This window comes from Dipodomys spectabilis, unplaced genomic scaffold (genome assembly GCF_019054845.1).
Source record: "Dipodomys spectabilis isolate Male_0828 unplaced genomic scaffold, ASM1905484v1 ptg000009l, whole genome shotgun sequence".
NCBI lineage: Eukaryota > Metazoa > Chordata > Mammalia > Rodentia > Heteromyidae > Dipodomys > Dipodomys spectabilis.
The window spans coordinates 14,533,333-14,544,334 of NW_024870686.1; positions in this window are offsets into that span (position 1 = coordinate 14,533,333).

The following is an 11,002-nucleotide window of genomic DNA, read 5'->3' on the forward strand; positions in this document are numbered from 1 at the left end:
AAAGACTCTTAGGCCCACATGGTTCTGTCCTCTATCAATGTTTTTGACATGTTTCTTTATGGGTTCAATCAGAGCCTACTGAATTTCTAAAGTTGCCAACCTCTTAGGAGTCCCAAGCTTTATATAAACGTTGAGATCTGACTTTGATGATGCACTTTGAAATCATCATTGACTCCAAATTTGCTTTGCTCCCATTCTCTGTTAAATCCATTAAGATTTTTTTCCTTTCTTTTTATTACATTAGTCCAAGTTCTGTCATTCATGTCAATTTCTTTACTTCCTCTTATTTCTCTTCCAATCTTGCCTTCCTCAAACATGCTCAGAGAAAACCATTCCCTAAATACTCTCCCTAATCCTGCCTCTCACTCCATAAACTCTTACCATTCATTATTTTCTTCATAGCCTTAAGGATTACCTGAATTCATGCTACTCATTTAATTTATTTACCTTCTTTTTCTGGATTATAAACTCCCTGTGCCAAGGGCTTTGAATAGTAAATAAGACAACCAACAAATATTCATTAAGCAATTGCCATATGCCAGGTATTTATTTTACAAGAAAGAACAAAACTGATTCCTGACATTAATGAGCAGATGAACCAGTTTGACTTGAGAGCTTTGAAGTATAATTTGTCTAAGGAACTGTTTGTTTTGTCAAGATGATAGATTTTTAATGAAATCGACTTCTCTAGCATGTACACCTACAATATTTCATCATGATCCATTGGCTATTATGTTTTACTGATTATGTCTCCTGAATATTTGAAAATAAAAGATGAAGGCATTACCAAAATGATAGAGAAAATTTCCAAGATTACAGCAACAGCTAGCAGAAGATCAAGCCAAGGACAGGAGATTCACACAAGATACCTTAAAAAAAAAAAGTCAATAGAACTGATTATCTGATAGATGTTTGACTATATTAAGAAATGTTTTATAAACCCATAGGAAAGTATGGGAATGAATTTGCATTTGGTATGTTAAAAAAAGGAAAAATTAAACATAGAAAAATGAGATAATTATAATCTTCACTTAAAAAAAACTAAGTTGTTCGTTGGTGGGGGGGGGGGGGGGAAGGGGGGGCTGGGGGGGGAGGAAGGAGAAGGATTGGGATTAGGGGGGGAGGGGGGAGGCTGGGAAGGGATGTGAAGGGTAAACAAAGGAGGAGGCTGCAATGCTTGGTAAGAAATGTACGCATTATCCTGCCCATGTAACTGTAACTCCTCTGTACAGTATGTTCACAAATAAAATTAAATTAAAAGAAAAAAAAAAAAAAACTAAGTTGTTGATTAGTGAAGAGCTTATTTGCTCAGCTCTAGATAATTTTGTTCACATATGAGGTAGAAAATGATTTTATCAAATAGTATGAATACAATATAATGAAATGATAGTGAAGGGAAGTTGGCCATAGAGAGTAAAGAGTGTCAATCTTTGTTTCATAATCGAAAACTTGATAATACCTAAAACTGAAAGTTTAAAATATCATGCAAATTCAAGAGTGAACTAAGCTGAATATTCCTTGTGCCTATGTAGCTAGAGAGAAGAGATAGTTTTGGATCTGTAGTTTTGCTTTGATTTTTTTTTTTTTTTTTTTTTTGCAGGTCGTTGGCCTGAATTCTGGGCCTGGGCACTGTCCCTCAGCTCTTTAACTCAAGGCTAGTGCTCTACCACTTGAGCCACAGTGCCACTTCCAGCTTTTTCCGTTTATGAGGTGCTGAGGAATCGAACCCAGGGCCTCATGCATGCAAGGCAAGCACTCTACCACTGAGCCACCTTCCCAGCCCTGTGCTTTGATTTTTAAAATACACTATGTATGTACTTTTTGATCTTAGTAAAGTATGTTTTTTTTTTTTTTGGTAAAAATGTAAATTAAATTAAAAGAATGAAGACTGGGTAAATGGTGTGCTATTTTACTTTCAGATAACTGAGAAAATTTGCATGTCAAAAGACAGGAATATTAAATTATTTCTATGACAACTATTCTAGGAAGGATTTTTTTGGGTTTTCTGACTGAAATGTTATCAACATTTATGATTGTCCTATGAAAATCTAGGAAGTAGAAGCATACATAGCTCAAACGGTAGAGTATCTTCTTTGAACAAAATAGCCAAGAATGCATGAAGTCCTGAGTTACAGCCCAGTACCAGGGTGCATGCACACACACACACACACACACACACACACACACACACACACACGAAAGAGAAAGAGTGAAGGAAAGAGTAGAAGGAAGGAAGAAAGAAAGAAAAAGGAAAGAAGGACCCATACGCTTTTAGAAGGGAAAAAATGGAAAACCACTGAATTAAGGAGAAAAAATAAGACAAAGCAAACCAAAAAAGTCAAGACAGTGAAGACCCATGGCACTTTTTTCATAAATGATTCAATCTTGAGCAAATAAAGTGAAATATGGTTTTAAAAATGAATCAGTAAACATTTAATTGCTGTAGACTTATAGAAGTTGGCACATATGAGCAACTTTATAAGATAAAAACAAACTAATACAGGGAATTATTCTCTAAACAATGAATTTTTAAGAAGAGAGAAGAAAAATGTATAAAGCTTTTCCAACTTGGAATTGGCACAGAGCCCCTTAATAAGTTACCCAGTGACAGACTTTGTCCCCAGATACCCTAAAATGTCTCCTTTATCTTGTGTTTAGCTGAAGACTTGTGTTGCTAGGCTATTTGCCATTTGAATAGCTACAAATAAGTTGGAAGCATTAGTTTGAATATGGATGGTGAGAATTACTTTGAAAATTTTGGTTATTATTATTATTATTGTAGTCATGGGGCTTGCACTTGGCCTGGGCACTATCCCTCAGCTCTTCAGCTCAAGGCAAGCACTCACCGCTTGAGCCACAGCACCACTTCTATTTTTCTGAGTGGTGGGCTTTGAACCAGGATCCTCAATCCTCAGATCTCAGCCTCCTGAGTAGCTAGGATTACAGGTGTGAGCCACTGATGTCCAGCTAATTTAATTTTGTGGTGCATGGATCTTGATCTCTGAGCCTGCCTGAGTCCTGTCCCTCAGCTTTTGTGCCCAAGGCTGGTGTTCTAACCACTTGAGGAACAGCTCCACTTTTGGCTTTTGGGTGGTTCATTGAAGATAGTCTCACAGACTTTCCTGCCTGAGCTGGCTTTGGACTACAATTCTCAGATCTCAGCTTCCTGAATAACTAGGATTACAGGCAGGAGCCACAGGCACAAGACCTTATTTTGAATATTTAAAGTTGATAAAAGGAGCAGCTTGTTGATACTTTGTAAATGAAGGGAGTAATCTCTAGGGTGGGTGTCCAAAAACACATCTAGGGACTGACTGTATTGTGTTCTAAGAGTATAGATGCATTCTACTGACAGTTTCTAAATACATCAGGCCCATACATCTCTAGAATTTTTGATTTATTTTACTATTGAGTAGTTGTCCAAAGAAGTTACAGTCCCATAAATCAGGGTACAATAAGTACAATGTATCTTGATCTGTGTCATCTCTTCCATTGTTCTCTGTTTTCCCCTCTCAAGTTAGGTAGTTTAATTTTCATATAATGTACATTGAATATAATGACTACATTTGTTCACCCTTCCTCCCTGTACTTGTAGGCTGCCCTCCCCCAAATAATTTACGAAAATGTATTTTCTGGCCAACAGCCTGTACTCAAGGTGTTAGGCTACACTCATTCTGAAGACTGTAAATAGGAATTCATTCTTGACACCTCAGCCTCTGGGATTCTAAGAGCAGCTGTTTCTACATGATCTTCTCCTTTTCTCCTTTGTGTCTCTGTTAATTTTTTTATTGTTATCATAGATGGGATGTACAAAAGGGTTACAGTTACATTAGTTAGGTAAAGAGTACATTTCTTTTTCGACAATGTCATGCCTTCCCTCAGTCTCTCCCAGTGTTTTCCTCCCATCCCTACCTATAAGTTGTAGAGTTCATTTTCAACATAGTATCTGTGTGTTTCTTATGAAGACACTTGTCACTAGAGTTAATGCTCACCCCACAACCCAGAATGACTTCGCATTAAGCTTTTCAGCCTAATTACATCTGCAAGAACTTTTTGGCCAAGTAAGTTGTGTCAACCTAAATTAAGTTGTGTCAACCTAAATTAAAATTAGAGAGACATTCCCTAAAGATTAATTTATTTGGGAGAATAGCCTACAATGAAGTTACACATGCCACAGGAGACCACAGGGTATTCAGGGAGGTTTAGGCAGGAAAGCTGTTAAAAGGAAAAAAAAAAAAAAAGATTTACAGGAGCCACTTGGAATACAAAGTTTACTGTTCTTGGAGACTTGAGGCAAGAATTGGCAGTACATCATAACGGAGGTGATGCAGTCATCCAATGTTCTGCTTAGACCCTCTTGTTTGTTTGTTTGTTTGTTTTTGGTACCCCAAATTCCTGTCTTCCTGGCTCAGCCTCCTTACTTTTAGGATTCAATCACAATATGCTATTGCTGCACTGGAATGAATACTAAAGATAAACTCTGTTACAGAAACTTGTGTGCAGGGGAATGCAAAGCATTGGTGCCTGTAGGACAAAAGCAGATCTCTCTGTAGGATTTGGGGGAAGTCCTTGAAACAATGTTTACCTCAGCCTGGAGGCAGGTGCCTTTCTACTCATTACTTCCTGCTTCGGTGTGGTCTGGATGTCACCAAATTGCTTTCATCTTGTTTTCATCAACGCTCTTAGGTTCCACTCACACATCTCGGGAATTAGAACATGCACAGGGCTTTTGGGAGGCCACAATCCCACTTACTATAGGACTTAAAGCTCTGAAGAGAAATAAGAAAACATCTACCATGTTTTCTTACTTTTTTTTTTTGAGGTGCTGAGGATCTACTCCAGTGACTTGTACATGCTAAGCAACTGGGGAAAGGCTGCTGAATCAGTTCTAAACATCAGTTAAGTTCAAGAAATTCTGGAATGCTTTTGTACAATACAGATACTATAGGTAACAATAACATATTGTGCATTTCCAAATGCTAGAAGAATTTTGATAGTGTTTGAGAAAATAGGCATGTTTAGCCTCATTTAAATCTTACTCAATGTACACACATAGAAAAAAAAATCTACATCATTTTTGTTCTTTTGAATCAGTTCAAATAAACAATTTAGAAAATGACATATTCACTGCACATATAAGAAGCTCAGAATCTAGACAGCCACATACCTCAACATGGAATCTTGAAGAATCACTGGGAAAGATTTGTTAGCAGAACACAAGAGAAACACTTATGCCTCAAGCACTAGGATGGTGTTTGGAAGACAGAATGAGAGGCTGAAGAACTTAAGGAAGTTCAAGAGAAAGCTAGTTTTTATCTGGAATAATGTGGATGCTTCAGAAGAAGTTCACCTAAGCAAAAGATCCAACACCATAAAATCACAGAGAAGAAAAAGCCAGTGTGAATGGGAAGTTTCCTGGAATGGCTGCAATATAAAATTGCACGTTGGTATGTGGAGAGTAGAGATGAGACAGGAAGTAATTAGAGTTCCTCAAACGTTAATGTGGAATGAATCATCTGGAGCTTTTGCTGAAGCATCAAGTGATTGCACAGGTGTGGAATGGGACTTGCCATTCTGCATTTCTGAGTTGTTCTGGGGCTATGCTGATCCAGCTCTGAGGAACACTGATTCTGAACAGGAGCTTGAAATCCTACAGGGGTGAGGGGCAAAGGAAAGTAGCAGGGATCTCCTGACCCGTATACGGGAAAGTCTTTCTCCACAAAGGTAATGCTGCTAGATGGAAATAAAAGGGTTCATTATGAACAGATGTCTTGGAATTTCAAATTCTAAGAACCAAAAACCAAGTTATTAATGTTGATCCATTGACTGTTTTATTCCTGTGTTAACCTTTGAGAATTGTGTGTAAGTGTGTGCATGTGTGCGTGTGTATGTATGCATGTGTGTGTATGTATGGCAATCCTGGGTGGGGCTTGAACTCAGGGAATAGGTTCTGTCCCTGACCTTATTTGCTCAAAGCTAGCTAATACTCTACCACTGGAGCCACAGTTCCACTTCCCACATTTTGATGTTTAATTTGGAGATAAGAGTTTCACAGAGTTTCCTTCCTAGATTTGCTTTCAACAGTGATCCTCAAATCTCACCCTCCTAAGTAGCTAGGTTTATAGACATGAGCCACCAGCACCTGGATGAGAATAAGAATACTCCAGTGGAACAATATAGTAGCACAACAATCTAGAGAAATTATCCTCCATCTGGGAAACTATGGTCACGTTGTTGTGGGGCATTGAGACTTATTTAGCTCTTGGAACACCTAGATGTGCCCAGAATTAGCAAAACTGATAGGAAAGATGACTTTATTCTACAGAGATGGAGTGACTTATAGATACAAATTTACAAGTTAATAAGAAGAGATTCCCTCAGAGAACAGTTTGTATTTGATTTTATTTTTTTCCTCTGAATGTACAGACAAAAAAACAAAACAAACTCATAGCCATACTTTGCATCTCCCTACCCTAGTACCCTAGGACCAATCATACAAAGCATCCTCCTTATAGTACTGTAATGTATACTCCTGGAAGACAGAGGGAAAAAAAACTAGTTTGCACATAGGTGTATTAAGTAAAATGTGACAAGTGAAGAATGATTAGTCCTTTCTGTAAAGCTTTGATTTTTTTTCAGGGTTGTTCTCTGTATATGGAAGACATAAAATATGATTACAAGTGCATTAACAATTTGAAGGCAGCTGTGTTTGTTCGTTTTCTTTGTACTGGTATTTGGGCTTGAATTCAGGGCCTGGGTACTGTTTCTTAGCTGGTCTTCTACCATTTGACCTATAGCTCCACTAAAAGCTCCACTTTTTTTTTAAGTGGTTAATTGGAGATAAGGGTCTCACAGAAGCTTCTGCTCAGGCTAGCTTTAAATAGTAATCCTCAGATCTCAGCCTTCTGAGTATCATGGGCCACATGCCTGTATTTATTTGTTTGTTTGTTTGTTTATTACTTTAGTGATTTAAAAATATTGTTGTTATAAAGGTGTTATGGTTACATAAGTCAGGTAAAGAGTACATTTCTTTTTGGACAATGTTACCCCTTTCCTTACTCTCCCCCAGTTTTCCCCTTCCATCCCACCCACTAGTTATATAGTTTATTTTCAACTTAGTGTCTAGTGCATTTTCTCACCCTTTTCCCTTCATGTCTGTACCTCCCTCTACATATAAACAAACAGAGCTAAAAGGAAATAAACCAAAACGGCAAAAAAGAAAAAAATCTCTTGTTTTCATTTCCTGGAGTTCATTTTAATAAATATTATTTATATGATCAGATGCACATAAGCATTAGGCCTTTCTGGTCCTCTTCTAAGAATATCCTCCTTTAGTCTGACTGTGTGCGAATGCCTAGAGTCCTGCATAATTTGTATGTCCTGGAATTTTATATCTAGCTTCTGCTTATGAGAGAGTACATGGACCATTTGTCTCTCTGAGCTTGGCTCACCTCACTTATCAGGATTTGTTCTAGATCCGTCCATTTCCCTGTGTTTTTCTTTTTAATGAGTCCTAATAATAGTGTAGAAAATTTGGACTGACTACATGAAATTGTACCACCTGGAGATAAACCATTGTGGTTAATATTTTATTTTATTTTCCTTCTATTTACTAACACATGGCTATAGATGTTTTTTATGTCAAAATTAAATTGGAATGAGGATATTTATTATTTTATCTCCTGCTGATTTTATACTGTGTTTTGAAATAAATATCTTCTGTATCAGTAGAAATACAAATCATTCATCAAGCTATACGGCTTAAATTGCTAAGTCCTATTACTATAAGCGGATTATTCCAATCCTTGACTGGATGCTGTCATGTTCATCAATTTTGCTTTTCTGTACATATGACAGTTTTAGTCACAAATAGTTCTTACTTTTGGATGGGAGTTTCTGAAAAGCACAGTTCAAGTGGAGGTGGTAGGAGATAAAGACCCTACTGTATCTACAGGATACGTTTTAACTACTTAAAAATAATCCAAGATCCGTGGACAATAATGAGAAAAATGCTTCCATTAAAAAACATTACCAGCTGAGTGCTGGTGGCTCACATTTATAATACTAGCCACTTAGGAGGCTGAGATTTGAGGATCACAGTTCAAAGACAGGCAATTAATTGTCTCCAATTAATCACCAAAAAATCCAAACAAACAAAAACCAGAAATGGAGGTGTGGCTCTGGTGGTAGAGCACTAGCCTTGTGCACAAAAGCTTAGAGTGACCCCAAGCCCTGAGTTCAAGCCTTGCCCAGGATTGGTATTCATACCTACACACATAATTACCTCTCTCTCTCTCTCTCTTTCTCTCTCAGTCACACACACACACACACACACACACACACACACAAACATACTCACCACACAATTACTACTCGATTACTTAAAGTATAGCTGGGTACTGGTGGCTTGCACTTAGGTACTCAGGAGGCTGAGATCTGAGGATGATGGTTCAAATCTAGGCCAAGCAGGACGGTCTGTGATTCTTTTATCTCCAATTAATGGGCAAAAAGCTGTGGTTCAAGTAACAGAGTATCAGCCTTGAGCAAAAGGCTCAGTCAGGTACAATGCCCAGGCCCAGAGTTCAAGCCTCAATACAGACAGACACAGATACCACCCCAACCCTCCTCCTTACCACCCCCCCACCAAAAAAAAACACATAGTGTATATTAAGCCAGGCTCCAGTGGCTCTTGCCTAAAAATCCTACCTACTCAGCATGGTTTGAAGCCAGCCTGGGTAGAAAAGTCCTTGAGATATATATCACCAATTAACAATCAAAAGGTCAAAAGTAAAGCTCTGGCTCAAAAGTAGTAGAGTGCCAGCTTTGAGCACAAAAGTTGAAGGACAACCCTGAATTCAGGCCCTGAATTCAATCTCAAGGATTGGCAAAATTAAATAAATAAATGAAAGGAAGAAAAAAGAACAAGTTCAGTTTATAGAAGTCTACAGGGCAAAATTGTTTGGCAGACCTATTGTCAGTGCATACTTTACTTCAGAACCATATAGTCCAACATACAAACCAGTACCCTCATGTGGATATTTGCATTTAAAGCCAGTAAAATAAAATTAAATGACAGCCAGCTACTGGGGGCTCATGCCTAGAATTCTTAATCACTCAGGAGGCTGAAATCTGCAGATCATATAGTTCAAAGCTACTTGGACAGCAGAGTTCATGAAACTCCTATCTCTAATTAACCACCAAAAGCTGGAAGTGAGTCGAGTTGGTAGTTCATGCCCATAATCCTAGATACTCAGGAGGCTGAGATTTGAGGATCATTGTTCAAAGCCAGCCCAGACAGGAAAGTCTGTGAGACTCTTATCTCCAAGAAACTACTCAGAAAAAGCCAAAAATGCTGCTGTGGTTCACATAGTAGAATGCTAACATGGAGCAAAAAAAGCTCAAGGACAGCACCTGGGCCCTGAGTTGAAGCACCAAGATTGGCACATGCAAATACACACACACACACACACACACACACACACACCACTACTTAAAAGACCTCAAAAGTCTAAAGACAAAGCTATGCTCCTAAACAGACCGTTTGCTATAGGACAAATACCAATTCTCATCTAATTTGTAAAGTTATTCCAAATATAGTCCCTTCAGGAATTTCTTGGAACTTACAAATGCTTCTCAAGTATATATGGAATAATAAATGAAAGAAAAGAGCCAATAAAAATTATCTAAAAGAAAAATAATAAGACAGGAAGCTCCTGCCAGACAAAGACAATGAATTATTCAATAAAGTAGCTGAGACAGTTAGCTATGAATTTAGGAATAAATTGTATATCTTCACCTAGTATTAAATCCCAGATGGATTAAAGTCAGATGTACAAACAAATTAATGCAGTAGTGTTAAAGAGACTGCAGAAAAACTCCTACAATTTTTAAATAGAAAAAATACCACTTAAGTCCTAAATCTCATTAAATATAGGCTGATATTTTTTTCAGCAAGTGTTATTGCTTTAAAAATGTATTCATGGGCTGGGAAAGTGGCTCAGTGGTAGAGTGCTTGCTTTGCATGCCTGAGGCCCTGGGTTCGATTCCTCAGCACCACATAAGCAAAAAGAAAAAAGTCGGAAGTGGTACTGTGGCTCAAGTGGTAGAGTGCTAGCCTTGAGCTGAAGAGCTGAGGGACAGCGCCCAGGCCCCACGACCCCCCCCAAAAAATGTATTCATAAGTGTGTACAATGAGGTTGATATATTTGAAATTACACAAAATTACAAGAGAATGGCAAACTAAGGAAAGAGTTCTACAACACATATCACCAAGTAATAGGAGTCTTAATATAAAGAGCTCTAACAATAAGGAAATAATAGACTCCAATACAAAGTGAAGAATTTTTTTCATTGGTGGTTTTGATAGTATAGATAAAAGTAGACTATACATATGCACTTACCTTGGGTAATAATGTATGAGATATGTATTAAAGCATTAAGAAGAGTATCATTTTCAGAAGGGGAGAAGGAAAATTTGGAAAGTGAAATTGATTGAAATACAATAAAAACATGTGACAGTATAATAATGAAATCCTCCCCTTCTTTGTTGAATGTAAGCTAATTTAAAAAGAAAGGCAGAATTTTTACATATGAAAATATTGGTAATCCCTTGTTTTTAGAGTATGGACAAATAGATATTCTCATAGTCTCATAATGACAATGCATATGAATACCATTTCTATAAAGAACAACTAGAAAAACATCATAATACATTTGTTTTGGCCCAACATACCCTTTCCAACATTTAGTTCACGGAAATAATTAGGCAGGCATGCAAAGGTGTATTATGATATGTTTTAAAAAGGAAAAATGTCAATAAGACAATATCTAAGTAAATTATGAAATATTACATGCCTTGTAGGCAGCAGGCAACTTATCTGGAGGAAGAAAGCCAGGTAGACAGATGAAATATTACTGTAATGTATCTTAAATGATAAAATCAAGTTTGAGGGAAAAAACAACAGGTTTATATATCCTGACAACTCAGGGTGAAATAATTTAC